Source organism: Macaca thibetana, chromosome 15, assembly GCF_024542745.1.
Source record: "Macaca thibetana thibetana isolate TM-01 chromosome 15, ASM2454274v1, whole genome shotgun sequence".
Classification (NCBI taxonomy): domain Eukaryota; kingdom Metazoa; phylum Chordata; class Mammalia; order Primates; family Cercopithecidae; genus Macaca; species Macaca thibetana.
In genome coordinates, this window is record NC_065592.1 from 84,847,010 (window position 1) to 84,860,797 (window position 13,788).

Sequence of the window (13,788 nt, forward strand, 5' to 3'; positions counted from 1 at the left end):
ATGTAAATGTATTTGGTATTTGTCGAGATGCAAAGAGCCTGCTTTCATACTACAAGTTGTGCTAAATGAGACACCTCCTCTATGTCTTTTCTGGCCAAAAGAGATACATAATTTCACGTCTCAAAGGTCACATCCTTTCAAGATTTTTCCTGTCTGGGAACAACCATAGTGTCTAACAGTACCACTGGCATTGGCCAAAGCTCTCTTCAATTCTTCTTCATTACGTCATAGAATTTCTTCATTAGATCAAGTTCATATCTGATTCTAGTAGTTCTCCTTTTTCTCCGTCAATTTTAGCATACTGCAGACGTTATGCCTTTTGTATTTGTCCATTGAGAAAACCTCAGAGGTCGATGTCTGCTACTAGACTGGCCAGAAAGTCTGGTCTCTCACTAGTTTCCTCCTGCATTCAGGAAGCCAATCTCAAGTGCAAACCTCACAGCTTCTCCGGAGTTCGGCAGATGTCAAAATGCCTCCATTCCCTCCCAGTCCAACCCTTATCCCCAGCAGCAATCTGGTGCCAGTTTTAATTAAAATTCATGAAAACAGACTGGCACTTCAGACATGGATGGAAACAATTTGTAGGGGAGGTAAAAAATAGCAGGGGTATACTTCTCATGTTTACTCTCTACTGTCCTGTAAGGATTTCATTTTTGAGTGAAACCAGTTTGAATTGGACATATGCTCAGTTTGAATAATTTAGGGAGGAATTCACAATAACTGCCTCTGATGTGGACTGAGCTCTGTTCTCATGACTAAAGAAGTTTATTTCTTCTTTAAGAAAAAGTTTAATTACGGCAGCTTCATATTGAAAATGAATAGGTTGGGGGAATTTAGAATGAAAAACTAGAGGAAAATTAACTTTTTGAGATGTACAAGACAGAACAGTTTTATAAATGAGAAATCATTAACTGGTATTGTAGTAAAGTGTTTTTGCATAAGGATGAAGAAGACGTGAGTCTTAAATGTGCGTAACTGGTATAACGTGTGTATGACACTCATACTAGCCAGTAAATCCCAGATAGGAAAAAGTAGCTACACACCCACATTTTCTATTTATATTTCCTTTACCTAAAGGAGTCATTTGTTTATACTTACAACGTGCCAGGCATGTATTGGGCCTTTTATGCGAATCATCTTAGCAGTTCTTAATCTATTTTTTTCACTGTTAGAAGTATGCTACATTCTCATTAGAAGTAGCAGCTCCTAAAGAGTAGTGTAGTGACCCATTCTTTTTGGTTTGGAGGAAGCAGGTTGGCGGGAAACGTGAGAGTCTCTGGGTTGGATAATCTAGAATTTAAACCTAAACCTGGCTTCAGAGCCTATGTTCTAAGCCACTATACTCTAATAGCTCCCAGCTTTCTCATCTTTCACTGCCCAAAGTATCTACCAGGAATATTAAATAAACATGGGTTGAATAAAATTGTGACTGTTTAGCAGTCATAATAAAAAAAGGGTAAAATGAATGGGTTCCAGGAATGTGATAGACCCACAAGTATTTCCTATCAGATCCTTTTCTCTACCTACAAATGTTTGATTCTTCTGTTTTGCTCAAGAGGCCTAGCACTGCAGATCTGGCTGGTTAATTCTGTGGGAGGTACATGAAATTGGGAAGAGATAGAAGAACTAAAGGCAATGAATGGGTTGCTGCCTTGAGTAAGAAATTCCAGTCCCAGCTGAAACTCTTACCTTAATGTGGCACTTGAAATAAATGGGGTCAAAAGTGTTTTGAAGAGCTAGGAAAGATGAGATCGAGATGGTGCCTGTCTGATTAAGGGAAGGGGAATTCACAGATATGCTTCTGGTAGAGATTTGCATTGGCTGGTGGTGTCTTCACTGAAAGACTGGATATGAAAGAAAGAGCAAACTCTTTCCCATGCAGCAAGGTTCAAGTCAAATGTCACCTCTTTAGGAAGCTCCTGCCTGGGTTAGGCCTTCACTATGCTGTGCTGCCACAGCTCACTGTTAATGTCTCACATGCAGAATTTAACTGACTTCATTATATTAAGTACCTACTCCAGGGTAGGTGGGCCCCAGTAGTTTGTCTGTTTCTCTTTATTAGATACTGACTGAATTAATAATTGATGAAAAAATGCCAATATATTTGTGAAACCCCAATTATGAACATTATGGTTTATATAATAAGTATGAATGCTTAGTATGTTAGAAGCCAAAAAACAAAAAAAAAAAAAGGAAAAAAAACCCAGCAACAACTATATAACAAGTAGGAAGTGTTTTGCACTCTGTGATGAACAGCAGGGCATATTTCTTACTTTCAGATTAAAATGGAAATGACTCTAAGCTTTACTTGCAGAATTAAAGAAATTCCATGATCACACTCCTGACCTCCCAACCCCTTCTCCTGGGTTATTTGGACTCCTAGGGACTTGTGCACCACAACATAGTGTGCCAGGTTCCACTCTCAAGTGACTCGGGGTCCTGGTGAATCCCTGTTCACTGCTGCTTTCACTGTCTGGGCTCTGCTGGATTCATACATTTTCTATTGTACCTCTGGCCCTGTGGCATCAAGGATTAACAACACGTCAACTTATACAGTTTGCTGCTGAGTAGCATGGACTTTGAAGGAGAGTGGCATAAAAGGATAATACAACTTGCTCTCTGACAGTTCAGAACCCTCTGCACAGCCATGCCCCTCTATTGTCATTCACCAAACCAAAGCACGTCCAGGCATCTCCCTTTCTCAGAAAGGACAATCACTATTCTTTTTTTGAATTCTAGAATTCCCTCAAGGTCTGGATTGCTTTCCTTCTTCATCCTTCTAAAATAGAAATGGTACCCTCTGTTCTTTCTTCCCATAGTGAAACTTAAAGGACCATTAAGAAGGGCTTGGGCTTTAGAAACACAAGACTTGGTCCACTGCCCTTTCTTGGGGTTGGCGGTAGAACAGCTTTTATTCCTTCTTCACAAGTTATCCACTCCATGGATAGGAGACTTTTTACTATACAGTAAAAATTCCAATACGAGTTACATTATCACCTGCAGATCACTCCGCTACATCAAAGATGCATAGAATAAGAATTCATGCTATTGTTAATTGCTCTTTTGCAAAGCGTAGAATTTCCTTTCTAGTTATAACCTAAACATAAAGAAAACCTATGTCATAATGTTTAAGCTTTATAATTTTTTTTTAGCTCTTCTTTAAAAAAATGTCCTGGTAGACAGTCCAGAGTGGAAACATTGCCAAGTTTGCTGCCAAGGGCCTCACAGAGAGAAAACTGAAGAAGCCAGACTCACAGGGCTTTACAGCCTCCTGATATCCTGTCACTGCAATCGTTTGGCAGTAATTCCTCAGGACCAGTGTGGAGGGGAGGGAGGTGGAGAAATCTCCCCATAGGGTTATACTTGGCTATGATTGCTCCTATCATTTTATCCTGGAACTCAATAAGATTGCTTGTCATATTAACAGGCATAGCTCCTCATCAAAGCATATCCATAGTGCCGGAGAACCTAGGCCAGTTTATCTCAGTTATACTCTGTGTCCAGAACTCTCCTGGGAATTATTTATGTAATGATGGTGAGACAAGACTACTGACTCATTGACCCCATCTCTTACGATGGGTTGGTTCCTCCTTTGGAAGCATATCCTTGGGGCCCTTCCCTGTCCACTGATCTCAGTCAAGACCATTTAAAATGGTGAAACTCATTCGAGTTGGGGTTTGAGCATTTTATTTTCCTAGAGACTCCTTGGTTTCTAGACAAATGTGTTCATTCCCTACTTAGCATCCTTTGAGTTGAACACACAGAGATAATAGGGGTGTGGGGTACATTGTCAAGCCACAAACATAACCTGCACTGTAATAATACCCTTTTACATTGTTATCTTGCTTTGGCATGGTATGATTCAAGTCTTACTCTTAACCCTAAAATTAAGTGGTTTCACTCTATTAAAGGCATCATCCGCAATTGAAACTCACTAAAGCATATACATGTCATGTGGACTAGCCAAACACAAAACTCTTAATCTGAAGTTGACCTATTTAGTAAACCTATAGCTCAGAATTTGATCTCATCACCTCAGAAAATCAGGGATAAAATCTGTCTCTATATTGTTTCAGGTACTTGGGTAGACATTATTTGTTTATCAAGACCAAACAAAACACTGCTATTTTTTAAATCTTCTCTATGTGTGTGTATGTGTGTGTGTGTTTTACCTTTCACATTGTTCTTTTTTAAACCTTGCTTTGGAAGGAACCCAGTGTGAAACCATGGGTGTGGGCCTCCACATGCCAAAGCCTTAAGGAATTCGCTTACAGTGTATTCAAGGCTCAATTGAGGCCTCTGAATTCCACTCAGTGCAGGTGGTAGTGTGTGCAGAGTACATGTGATCGGCACTGAACAGTAAGAGGTTCAGTCTTGGGTTAGGGAGGGAGGAACAGAGAATATAAACAACCTGGAAACCTGTTTAGATCATGACAGGTGGCTGTTGATTAGGACAGGCACATAACTCACCTGGGTGCCTTAGTGGAAATGTCATGCCTTATTTTAGAAGGAAATTAGTCAGTGATAAGAGATACAACTCTAAGGAATAACTAACATTCTAATAACATATTTAAGTGTATCATTTACCAATAAGATCAGTTTTCAAATTTGCTTTTGACAAAGATTAAAATAAAAATAAAACATGATGCTGAAATGATGGATCTGTGAACAGAGATCTGTTAAAAACACACAAAAACTGATGGGAGATTATGAGATATACTTTTCCATCTACAATTCTATGAAATACTAGTTTTTTAAAAAGATAGTTTTAAAATAACTTGTAGAATTTGATTGAGTGCAGGCAAATCCATAGAGAAGTAAACAGATCAGTTATGACCTGGGGCTGGGGCTGGTAGCAAGGGTTGATCATAAACTGGCACAGGTATTTTTCTGAGGTGATGAACATGTTCTAAAACTGGATTGTGGGGCCGGGCGCAGTGGTTCACGCCTGTAATCTCAGCACTTTGGGAGGCCGAGGTAGGTGAATCACCTGAGGTCAGGAGTTCGAGACCAGACTGGCCAACATGGCAAGACCACATCTCTACTAAAAAATACAAAAAATCAGCCAGGCATGGTGGCACATGCCTGTAGTCCCAGCTCCTTGGGAGGCTGAGGCAGGAGAATCGCTTGAACCCAGGAGGCGGAGGTTGCAGTGAGCCGAGATCGCACCACTGCATTCCAGCCTGGGCGACAGAGGGAATCTCCAACTCAAAAAAAAAAAAAAAGAAAGAAAGGGGGTTACTATGGTTGGAGGGATGTGAGGGAGGAATGGGGAGTTATTTAATTGGTATAGAGTTTCAATTTTGCAAGATGAATTGTCTTCTGGAGATGGATGTTGGTGATGGTTGTATGTACTTTGTACCACTGAAATGTACACTTAAAAATGGTTAAGATGGCAAATTTTATGATATGTGCATTTTACCACAATTAATATTTTTTTTAAGTTTTTAAGAAAATAACCAGGTGTGCTTGTCTGTTCTAGAAATGAAAACATTAATTTTATCTACTCTGATCTCTAGAATATATAAATCATCAGTAAATGATTGTGGCTTCTTTCCCTGCCACTGAGTCACATGGAGGTGGAGACTCAGGTGCATTCAAGATTTGGTTTCACCCATAATCCACCACCATGACTGTGGAGTGCTGGAGGTATAATGGATGTCAATATTGCTTTACAAGAGGTGCTGAAAACTGCCTCATCCATGGTGGTCTAGCATGTGGAATTCATGAAACTGCCAAAGCCTTAGACAAGTGCCAAGCCCATCTTTGTCTGCTTCCATCCAACTGTGATGAGCCTAAGAAACTAGGGAATGCTGGGCACGGTGGCTCACACCTGTAATTCCAGCACTTTGGGAGGCTGAGGCAGGCGGATCATGAGGTCAGTAGATCGAGATCATCCTGGCCAACATGGTGAAACCCCATCTCTACTAAAATACAAAAAATTAACTGGGCGTGGTGGTGCGTGCCTGTAATGCCAGTTACTCAGGAGGCTGAGGCAGGAGAATCACTTGAACCCAGGAGGCAGAGGTTGCAGTGAGCAGAGATTGTGCCACTGTGCTCTGGCCTGGCAACAGAGCAAGGCTCCGTCTCAAAAAAAAAAAAGAAAAGAAAGAAAGAAAAAAAAAGAAACTAGGAGAATGGGTAGTCCTCTGTAAAACTGACAGAGAGAGGAAGCCCCGTAAAGTGGTTGGTTGCAATTGTGTAGTAGTTAAGGACTATGGCAAGGAGTCTCAGGCCAAGGATGCCATTGAAGAGTCCTTAAAATGCAAGAAATGAACACATAAAACTTTGGCTCTCACACATACACACATACAAATTGTCGTGGCTATAAAAGCAGCCAGAGTTGTGTTGATAAATTCTAATCTTGTCTCTGTTATTCCTTTGGGTAGTTCAACTGTTTTTATGGAATTAAAGCTTGCCTTTGTGTGGATAATCTCACTAGACCAATTTTACCAATTCTGATCATGCAGTTCTAACTTCTTGCGTGGTGGTTCCACTGGAACATTACCAAATTACCCCAGGCTCATCATGGCTAAATGAAAACTCATGTTCTTTGTCTGTAACCAGTGTCTGCCTCTTGAATTTCCTGTGTCTTTTAGTGGTCATTGTCATTCTCTTAGTTATTGTGGCTTAGATCCATGGGGTCATTTTGGATCCTGTCTATTTGGTAGTGACAATTATTGTTTTGTTTGTTTGTTTTTTGCCTTCATTCTTTTCTATTCCTAAACATACTATACAACATTTGAGATAAATTTAACTTTAAAACATTCAAGCCCCCGGGAGGCAGATGTTGCCCTGAGCCGAGATCACACCATTGCACTCCAGCCTGGGTGGCAGTTGGAGACTCCTTCTCAAAAAAAAAAAAAAAAAAATCAAGCCATTCAGTTAACCCCTAACTTTTCCAAAGTAATCTCCTGCTATAATCAAGATCAATTCTCTTCTTCTCCCAGTGTGGACTACTTAATGTCTGCATTTTCATTTTCCAGTTTTTTTTTACCCTCTTCTTTCCAAAAATAATGGTCTTCTTCCGCGTTTCCACTTAATCCAACGATCTCTTCCCATCAAGCTTCCTTCTCCAGAAACCTTCCCTGGTATCTGCAGCCTGTAGCCATCTTAATCTTCTCTGAATGCCTGCCTTGACACTCACTATCTCCTTTGAGTCACACAGTGGCCCTATCAACTCAGTGTCAGACAGGCATAACAAAAGCAGACCCAGGATGGTCAGGGTAGGAGATGGGGATGGATGAGGATGAGGGGTGTGAAGATGCGGGTGTCAGATGATAGCAGAGTGTTGACAGGAGGCCAAGATCTGAAAGGGGATTGTGGCCAAGGTTAGATAGTGAATTTGCTAAATAGAAGACACAAATGTGAATAAAAGTTGCATGAAAGTCAGTCTCTGGGAAAGCAGGAAGAACAATGGGAACAAATATTGAGTTAAACTGAAATATCCCAACTTCCGATAAGATTTTTAGTCACTGTGCCTTGACTCAGTGCACAGTCTCAGGCCACAGGGCAGATTAGGAGACAGAGCATAGGTGTGGCGTTTGACACATGGTTCCTAATTCCGGTTCTGTCACTTACTATCTGTGTGATCTTGGGCAAATTACTTGAACTTTCTGAGCCTGCTGTTTTCATCTCTAAAATAAGGATAACAAAACCAAGATTATAAAGTCATCGTGATGATGAGATAAAATAAAATAATGTAGATAAAGTTCCTAGCAGATGCTCAGTAATGGTAGCTATCAAACTTTTACTTGGGCTGAGAATAATTACTCTGTAGCTATGAATGAAAACTATCTTTCTTATGACGTATAAAGAAAATATCATTACTACATCACTGTGTAAATAAAGCTTAGTGTTCGTGAATGTCAGCCCATAGCTTAAGTGTGTTAGAAATATTGCCTTCCTTTCTTCCTTTTTTCCTTCCTACCTTCCCCTCTATTTTTTCTTTCTATTTAATTTTGACGCTGATATAGACTGTTGGGAGTTTCAATCTCAATGATTCTTGGGATTCCCCACCTTCTTCAGTTTTAGGCCAAGGGTGAAGAATCTTTGAGGCACTAGGCAAGTCCTGCTACTCATTGGTCTCTGTCTACATCAAGTCCTGCTGAGATGCCCACTATGCTTAGAACTCCTTCTGACATTTTCCACAATTGGACACCAGGGACCTTTGGTCAATCTAGGAATACTAGGTCTAAGTCTAGTGTCTTAGGAAACCACATTGAAATAAGGAAGGAAGAAGGACAGAAGGAAGAAAGGGAGGAAGAAAGGAAGGAAAGAAAGAAGCCATTGGCTCAGGGTCAACTGGGTTTGTTTATTAGGCAACAGATTAACAGGTGAAAAAAGCCATGTAGTCTAGGTAGAAATGAAAATCTCTGGAGGAAAAAATAGAGTGGAAAAGAACAAAAGGAAAAAGGCCATGGAAAAGCCTAAAGCCCAAACTATTGTAGAGATTTGTCATTTGCAATTTGCAAGTTTTCTTCTGATAGAAGAGACATGCAATGTATAAAGGGTATTTCCAGTTGACTCAGAGAAAGAGAATTCATGGGTCATGTGAAGCAGGAAGAATATAATAAATGACTTCATGGTTTGGTCTTACTCTAACTTGATTTCATCTTTGTGGGCACAGGTTTCTTCATCTGTAAAATGTAAAAGTTCTAAACACAAACTCTTAAAAATATATTTGAATTCTAAAATTCTCTAAATCGTGTGAATTGAGAAATATAATTTTATAGGATGGACTTTGCTACGGTTTTCAGAGTCATGACTATGAAAGAAAAATGAAGTCAGAGGCAAAATAATCTCTTCTTCCTCCCAGGTGTCATTCCTCTTTGACTGTATCTCTGTTACAGCAGGTATAACTTTCAGTTCTGATTTATGGCCTTTCACTGGCAAGTCTAATCTTCTTGTTTACTACCAGAGTTTAAATTTTTTTTTTTTTTTTTTTTTTTTTTTTTGAGACGGAGTCTCGCTCTGTCGCCCAGGCTGGAGTGCAGTGGCGCGATCTCGGCTCACTACAAGCTCCGCCTCCCGGGTTCCGGCCATTCTCCTGCCTCAGCCTCCCGAGTAGCTGGGACTACAGGCGCCCACAACCGCGCCCGGCTAATTTTTTGTATTTTTAGTAGAGACGGGGTTTCACCGTGGTCTCGATCTCCTGACCTTGTGATCCGCCCGCCTCGGCCTCCCAAAGCGCTGGGATTACAGGCGTGAGCCACCGCGCCCGGCCCAGCGTTTAAATTCTTTAAGGAACTAATTCAGCTACGCAGACCTATCTTCCTTCTCTTTTCCCTCCCTGCTCATGTATATTCTCCGTGAACCTAGTAAGCACAAACAATTATTTTATGAGCAAATGGAAATGACCAACTTTAAGAACTCAATAATTTCCTCTGAAGGTTATTTATTGACTTCTCTTGGAAAGGTGTTTCTGTGGTTTACATCCTGACAAACTGAAACTGCTTTTGTCCTAACATGTTTATTCTTAAATTTTCACCACTGTGCTTAATGCTTTACAGTAATTTTCTCTTTTAATCTCACAACAACCCTGAAGAGCAGATCTGAATGCCATTTTCAAGATAGGAAAACAAAGGCCCAGAGAGGTTATAGGATTCGCTAAAGATCATTCAGCTACTAAGGAGCAGAAGCAGGACATGATTCCAAGTCTTTCAGATTCCAAAGCCCACCTCCATATAGCAGAGGTGCGTTCTCAATTCTCTAAATACATAAATACATTTAGTAGTAACTACTTCACAATTGGAAAGGCCAACTGATTTGTGGATATGCATAGAATAATAACAATGGTAAATTTGGAAACAAAACGACCTCTCCCCAAATCACTCTGAACAGTCTCTGATTTTTAGCAGCTATTTTGTGATATAACATATAGCATTGAAGTCTAGCCTTGAGTTTGTAATCATGGTGCTTATACAGGGCTATCAGGAGTTTGTAAACACAATTACTCTGCTCTTAAGCAACATAAGTTTTCAGTGAGAGAAAAAGGAAAACATTTTAAATATAAACATTTAGGGAAGAAACTGATAACCCATCCCATTAAAACGATTCAGACGGGAAATAATAGCCCTTTACTTTCAGCTTATTCTGAATAAGCAAGTATTTTCAGTGTGTATTCCATAATGACTCCCAATTCTCAGAACACTGAAAAACCTTTCAACAAACTCCAGAGGAAAATAAAGTCTGCTGTTTGTGAGACAGGGAACAAGATACCATCATCGCACAGTGACTGCCCAACTCTACAGTAAACATGTCAGGAAATATCTCTTGTATGTGCATGACACATTCTTAATCCACAATAAATATGTATTTGTACAGTAGATGTATTTTTCTTTCTAAAGAACAATTTTCTGTAGAGATTTATGTCTAATTAAACATCAGAACAGAATCTACTTGCCTGTTCTCAGAAGTCCCTGTTTTACCTTAAACATTCCTTTTTCGTAACCTGATTCAGTAATGGCTTTTTTGATTGAAAACTTCTTTTGGTTTGACAGTTTTTTTTTTAATGTACGACACAAAAGTTTTAATGTAATATATAATATGGATGCCAACTCACCTATCTTTTCTCATTTATCCCTTTTTTTTTTTTTTTTTTTTTTTTCAGTGGCACGATCTCAGTTCACTGTAACCTCCGCCTCCTGGGTGCAAAAGATTCTCCTGCTTCAGCCTCCAGAGTAGCTGGGATGACAGGCGCCCGTCATCATGCTCGGCTAATTTTTGTATTATTAGTAGAGACGGGGTTTTACCATGTTGACCAGGCTGGTCTCAAACTCCTGACCTCAGGTGATCCACCTGCCTCGGCCTCTCAAAATGCTGGGATTACAGGCATAAGCTACCACGCCTGGCCTATACCTTTAAATAAATAAATAAATAACTAGGCCGGCCAGGTGCGGTGGCTCACGTCTGTAATCCCAGCACTTTGGAGGCCAAGGCAGGTGGATCACAAGGTCAGGAGTTTGAGACCAGCCTGACCAACATGGTGAAATCCCATCTCTACTAATAACACAAAAATTAGCCAGGCATGGTGGTGGGCACCTGTAATCCCAGCTACTGGGGAGGCTGAGGCAGGAGAATCGCTTGAACCCGGGAGGCGGAAGTTGCAGTGAGCCAGGATTGCACCACTGCACTCCAGCCTGGGCAAAAAGAGCGAGACTGTCTCAAAAAAAAACCAAAACCAAAACCAAAAACAAAAAAAACAAACTGGACTGGGTGTGGTGGCTTTAACTGGGCTGGGTGTGGTGGCTTACACCTATAATCCTAGCACTTCCAGAGGCCAAGGCAGGTGGATTGCTTGAGCTCAGCAGTTTGAGACCAGCCTGGGCAATAGAGCAAGACCCTGTCTCTACTAAAATCAAAAACATATTAGCTGGGTTTGATGGCACATGCCTGTAGTTCCAGATACTTATGAGGCTGAGGCGGGAGGATCACTTGAGCCCAGGAGATTGTGGCTGCAGTGAGCTATGATGACACACCCTGGCAACTGTTTGCTGCTGAGTAACTGCTTACCTTACACAGGTGAGGAAAATGTCCTCTCTGAGTGTCATTTCTGGCTCTATTACTCAAACTCTCTGACTCTAGCAATTATGAAGAATAAACAACATTTTGGATGAGAAAACATTAATTTTTCACTTTTTGGTGAAATATGTAGATATTTTGGTATATGTATGATTTTTAGTCTTTACATAGAATTTTCTCTATTGGATTTTATATTTTAGTAAATGAAAGAAAAGTCTCATTTAAAAATGTGTGTCCTATATTCTTATTACCATGAGTTTCTATAAATTATAATAAAATCTTTTTACTGGAAAATATCTACAAAATAGCAAATCGATAAAGGAATGAGAGGAATATTTCAAGCTACTTCCAAGGATGATTGAAGTTTGACAAATTCAACTCCCAGAATCCATCATGTTTGAGGCTGACGGTTGTTTGTGTGGGGGCGGGTACGTACACATGTGTGTGCTCATGTGTGTCTATGTGTGCAGAGCTGATACTAAAAACCATGACAAATTGGTGATTATTCTCACAGATGTGTTTTGACCTCCTAGCATAGCGTTTTTCAAAATCAAATTTTTTGCAAACATTTACAAATCAGCAAACGACAAGAAAGCAAAATTCTGTAATCAGAAATGACAGATGTGGCAAAATGGGAAGCATAAACTCTCAATGCAAAGATTGGCTGGAGTTACGGAGAGACTGCAGAAGTAACTAGTGCTCATAATTTCCAATTATCTCATTCATCCTCATTGCTATGCATTACCTACCTGGCCCCTGTAGATATTTGAGTTTGAGGCCCTTGCTTTGAAGAAAACTCTGTGGGATTTCTCTCTAAAGTGGTCAATGACTCACTGATTTTGTGGATAGTGACTCACAGTAGAGACATATTGGAGGCGTCTCAGGCCAGCTTACCAGCTAGGTGTAAAAGAAGGCTGCTGGTTAAGGAGCTCTAATAGCCCCACTCCTTCCGGCTCATGTGGATGAAGAGTCATATTGGAAGAGGCAAGAACAGCTTCACAAATCCTGAGAGAATGTGCCAAACCCAAACTTCCATCCTCCTTGGAAGTAGCTTGAAATTGTACAACTGTTTTACCTTTCACTCATCAATGTACTGTTTTGTTATTTGACAATAAAGGGGTTTTATTATAATTTCTAGAAACTCACTGAATGTAGGCACAAAAGGGACATAGATTTTTAAATTAGGTTTCCATTCATTTATACAAAATCCATGGCCTGGATTGAGAACACAGCCTTTGCTTTCTTTCCTATTCTTACTTCTGGGAAGGAAGTTTCTGACTGTGAATGTTGTCCTCAGAAGACTCTCATTTATTAATACAAGGGCATGTGTATACATAAAAGTGTATGTAAACCAGCAGGCTTGGCTTGGCTTTCATGGAGCAAAACTCAGAGGAGGTCTGGCAATTGTCCTGGTAATTACCTTGATAAAAACAGCAGATCTATTTCTGTTCCATGATGGATATTCTGGCTTTAAATTAGTTCAATTATTATGATGCCTGAATTAATTAACCAGGTAATTTTGCAAACTGGGAAAAGTCTTCTTCAAGATGTAGTGGGTATCTCCTGCTTATACCTCTATTGCTGTGTAGCTTGTAAGTGGATTAATTTTAGAAAGTTCAGCTCACAAAGTTCCTTCTCCCTTACTGACAGTCCTGTAAACTTGACTTTAGATCTGTAACGGATGTCACCACTTCAAAGAACTGTAATCCTGTGTTTGATACACTCCTCCTGCCCCCAGGACAGTATCTGTGTGAGAGAAGGGAAGCCGGGGACCCAGAAATGGTCTGCAGGGAGGTGAGCTGGAATGGCAATAAATGGTACACGGAAGAGCTTTGCGTCTAATGATGATCTTCAGCTTTCCTGCTGCTTTCTGCCTAGATTTTGTTTCTAAGTATCTGGGCTTTGAAGGATGGGGGTGGAGGGATTCAAAGAAGATGTTTAGGAGGAGCCAATCCCACTAGCAGATATTGTTGCTCTAACTCTGCCTGAGGAGCAATTTCTGGCCTTGAGTTATGATCCCAAACAGGAAGCGCTTCTGAGTTGCTCCAAACAAGGTATGTGGATGAGGGGGTGGAGTCTAGCACACAAATACCTAGCTGCCAGCCTTTCATGTTTACCAGGGATCAAGAATAGGTCATTTAAGGTCAAAGATACATCCTTTCTTGTCTCTCCAAGGAATAAATAGTGTCGTCTTACACTCTAGGCGAAATGCTGACTTGAACTCCAGAGATACATTTGCTTTGGAGTTTTTCTTTTAATGCTACC

The 13,788-nt window shown here is 40.4% G+C and overlaps 1 protein-coding gene and 1 pseudogene across 1 annotated transcript in view; both read left to right on the forward strand.

Moving 5' to 3' along the window:
• The window catches only part of ANXA1 (annexin A1), an 897,109-nt gene that overhangs the window by 185,279 nt on the left and 698,042 nt on the right, over positions 1-13,788 (forward strand). The window lies entirely within an intron of this gene.
• Positions 5,649-6,276, forward strand: LOC126937481 (40S ribosomal protein S12-like; annotated as a pseudogene).